The 4,680-nt window shown below is 36.5% G+C and overlaps 1 pseudogene; it reads left to right on the plus strand.

The window, feature by feature from the left end:
- The first annotated feature begins 311 nt into the window (after positions 1 to 311).
- On the plus strand, positions 312 to 989 carry LOC112320966 (pre-mRNA-splicing factor SPF27 pseudogene; annotated as a pseudogene).
- Positions 990 to 4,680: the final 3,691 nt, after the last annotated feature.

Raw genomic sequence — 4,680 nt, forward strand, 5'->3', positions numbered from 1 at the left:
AGCATCCAGACGGAGCTGCCCATACCGGAGTCACGGGCCACGTGTGGCTGTCGTACACCTGATATGTGGGTAGTCCAAATCGATCTGTACCGTAAGTAAAATACACAATGAATTTTGAAGGATTAGTTAAAAAAAATTACAGTGTCAAATTTTGTTAAAATAATATTATCTATATATTGTGTTAAATAAAATGTACGCCCATGAAATTTACCTGGGTCTTTTATACTTTGCTTAGCGTGAAAACTACAAAATTTAAAATCATAATGAAATGGGCCTGGGCCTGTGCATATTCAGAAAACCCCTGCGAACTTATGAACCGCAGCACTGGCTTGGTGGCTGCAGAGGTTGTGGATGCGCGGCAGTATTTTCACCAAACTTATGAAGCGCCTGATGTGCGGGAAGTGCGCCGCACGCTGGTGGAGGAAGACACTCGCAGATACTGACTACTAAGGATTACCTGAGCTACCCGACTGCCCTGGATTGTTCTGCTTTTGAAATCAACATAATGAGAATTGAATTTGAAAGACTGGCTGCTGGACAACCAAAGAATTACTCAGTATGTGAAACGATACGAACTTTGGCCCCTTCCTCGGGTCCCGAAATTGACATCACTGCATGGTAAGAACGTGTAAACAATTCTATGGCCCAGTTAGAGTGTCAAGTGATTCAAATTGAGAATCTGGAACCAATGTCACAGCATGGATGCAAATCCTAGGGAAGTAGTAATGACAATCTAGTTCGTATGGTTGAACATACACAGAAAGAGCTCTAGAAGTTAAAAAAACACAATTGAAGGTTTAAACTGGCAGCAAAAGAACATACAACTCACCGCTGGATCTAAATGAAGAGAAATGGAGTCAAATTGGGTATCTTTAGCCAATAAGAATTATAAGATTGAAATGACTATTGTACAATTAACCGATGAAGTCTTTCAAATGAAGCAGCAACATGGAGAGATCAACACAGAAAACATCAGACAAGACTTCTGAAAAAAGACTAATTCGGTGGGTAGAAGGAAGGGAAGTTGGGCTTTCACAGGAGATTGGGCACCTGAACTGTGAAGGACAACAGAATCTTAGAGAGTCATCAGTGGTTAAGTGTTTAACGGTAAAGTGAACTGTTATATTCTGCCTGTACTTAGCAAAATAAAAGATTTCAACTTGGTGGTAAAAAATAAATAAAATTGCTCATGTGACTTGCATTGTATTTCTATCGAACAGTGCTATATTTCTACCTAGGTCATGCTTAATACAGTGTAGACTTTCAATAAAGCCCCTCAATTAAATAAGTGGACATACGCCAAAGCGTGTTAAAATAGCTGGGTTTTGACACAATTATTCATTGTTAGTTTATAATGTTAGCTATTTAAAACCATATTTTAATTCTAGAAAATTTCTTGAAGTAATTTTTTCTTTATGCTCATGAAGCTAACTTTTTAAAAAATATCCTACTATCATTCACATTATACAATACAGCACAAATAAATTTTAGTTTTTCATGGGTTGTCTACATGACATATTAAAACTTAACTTTGAAAAAATCAAAATTTCCAATGTTTCACATAAAACAAATTACATATTTCTTACTTTATTTAAAACTATATTACCATTTCCTTTTAATTCATGGAATGTTTTGACATTGTTCATCTTTTTGATGACATCTACTCTCAGATTTACAAAAACTATTTTACCGATCTGATCTGAAATAAAGGTATATGCTAATATTTGGCATATACCCCCAGGAGGGATACTCTGCCTCCAACTCTTCTACAGATGCCTTGTTCACTAATATACTGGTTCTATTACCAAGAACCAGCCTATGCATCTAAGTTAGTACTTAGAGACAAGACCAAAGCTCTCTTGACTTAACTGTAAAAAACTTAATAAAGTTTGGGATTGTCCAGTGGAAATACAATTAAATTAAGAATTACAGTTCGAGCACCATTTCTGAGAGCACCATTTTACCATCTGCTTCTCTTCCACCTGCAGCATCTGTGGCCTATAAAATTGAGATATTAATCTTAATGACAATGAATGATCATGAATCCTGACAGAATACACAAGCGGATGAGCTTTCCAGCAGCACAAGGAAATATAGAATTGTTAAGCTGCATTTTTTTCTTCCGAAAAATTTAGAACTGGCCTATGAAATCCAGCCCAGCCCAACAGATGCCTTGAGAGGTTAAGGGACTGCTCATCGTTCCGATTGAGATCACTGTGGTCCTCGTCCAATTCTTTTTCCCATTATAGCACACGGCCCTTCCTTCACTCTGAATTAATTTCATAGGGCACAGCCATACTGACTGACTGAACTAGATTTCAAACAACCATCAGAATTTCTTCGACTTGGCATATGAGAGAAATAATCAGTAGGACAGAGCAAAATTGCTTAAATTCAAGAACAGTGAAATAAATTATTGCAACTAGAGATATTAATGAATCATTTTTTTTAGCGTGGTAGCTGCCAAGGACATTGCTTTATTTTTTTATACTTCTGCATTTGCATTTTTCTTCTGTATTTGTGAATGTATTTGTCTTAATTAGAAACTGAAATCATATGAGTCATTCCCAAATCCTTATACTTTTCCTCCTCTAAATGCCTTAGAATCATTATTCCTATCAGTTGTTTGACATGTGATTATTTTATACAATTTTTAGTAATTCAGGCATTCACCTTTAACTAGAGCATGATGACAAGTGTTTTGAGAACAGTGATAATGCTTTATAAATCATTATGTACTAATAGATTCTCATCAGAGGTCTAATACTCAGTGGAATGAATCATACATATTAGACAACCAATAGATGCAAGTTGATTGGTTGTTATGGGTTGTCTCCCTTCACTGAGTTTTTGAGAGGGAGGTTAATATATTCAAGATGTTGTAGGAAGGAGGTCTGTTGAGGGAATTAGCGATTGGCAATACTTATTGTTAATTATGTGTTATAGGGACCCTTAACCAAATACAGAAGTGAGGGGCAGGTTATACAGGTCTCCACACCTGGATTCCATAAAGTTTATTTATACAAACTCTGTGGTCTCACATCTCTGCAGTATTGTGGGGGGATTATAGGTCAGAGCACTTTATAGACGTCATATTTACCTTTATGGTATCCTCTGATTGTTGAGAAGGGGCTAATGCTTAGCCCATTTCTCTTTATTGCCACAGGGAAAAATATAAGCAAAGAGAGTCTGAATCATTTATACAGAGCTGCACCATAAGGCAATGAAAGAGGCAGGTGCAGGTCTCAGATGGTTGTCTAAGTCCAAATTCCACGCTCTATCTGCTAGATAATCCTGCCTTCCCTCTCAATAGAATATCTCCCCAGATAGTTCCTGAAACATTTATAGCAGAAGCCTGCAGAGTGACTGTTATAGAAGTTTGTGGAAAACTTCCAGGCATCTAAAAATGTAAGAAATGGCCACATTTCACTTTGGGTATTCACATTTGAGAAGTGATGTGTGTTTTTTTCTTCCCCTCAAATATTCAAAAGTTTGATCTAAGGCAAAAGTTTTACTATTCCTCCCTAAACCAGAGGAATGAAAATATCCATGAATTTTCATCAGTTTGCTGTAGGCAGAAATTTGCCAGTTTGCAGGAAAATGGCTTAAAATCAAGCTGAGATGAAATACTTGAACTTCTTGTGCAAACCCATGAAAGTAATATTTTTCTTTATCAGCTGATATGAAAGTTTGCACAACTTTACATTACTTTGGCATAAAAATTACTTTTTCTGTCTAAAACGTCACAAAACTGTTTCAATTCTTTCAAACATACTAGTAAAAGGACTTTTATGCCCTTAATTTTGATATATGCCATCATTTCCTTTTTATTCTTTATTCCCATATTTAACAGAAATTCCCTGAAACTAACTTCCTTTAACCTCCACTGTGAAGTACACTATGGGAGGTGTGGTAAATGGGCTAAAGCTGGAGAACTTTCTTTCTCAGAGTATAAAAAACCTACAAAGGCCAGAGACTTGCTTCCTACCTGTCTGGAAACTGTGATCACATTGAACTCAGTAGAGACCTCTGACTGACTTTCACCCTGAAACATAGAGACAGTTTGCACTTCCCCAACTCATCATCATGTGACAACAACACAGTGCTCCTCTAGGCCACTTGGATGTCAGCTATACTCACCATAAGCAAAGCCACGTATGCAGTGATGTGCTTCTCCCACTAACGGCACCGAAAGGATTTGTGTGATGACACCTCACCCTATTTACTTCTTTGTCGCACCCAATTGGTGAGCCAGTTTTACCTTTATGACCTGCATCTAATCATACCCATTTTTCAAAAATATTTTTCATTTCAGATCAACAAGTATCTCTGTAGGCGTCAATTACCTGAAAGCTTCGATAATAGAAGCTATAAAATATTTATGCTGATAATTACATTAGCAATGGAAACGTGATTTTGTAAATCCATCCAATCACAGACATCTATTTGTTCAATAAATTATTTAGCATTATAAGATACGTGCTTCCTGTTTGACAGGCTTTGAAGCATGAGATAATACTTCCACTAATATTCTCCTGCAAGCCATTTTGTGAACTTCCTTAATTATTAAAATTTGAAGCCCATGAAAACTAAACAAACTACACATATCATAATGTTGAAACAAGTGAAGGTCTTTAATTCCATTATTTTTGTCTCATATACATCTCCACTTCATCTTCT

This window comes from Desmodus rotundus, chromosome 1, assembly GCF_022682495.2.
Source record: "Desmodus rotundus isolate HL8 chromosome 1, HLdesRot8A.1, whole genome shotgun sequence".
In the NCBI taxonomy this organism is placed as follows: Eukaryota; Metazoa; Chordata; class Mammalia; order Chiroptera; family Phyllostomidae; genus Desmodus; species Desmodus rotundus.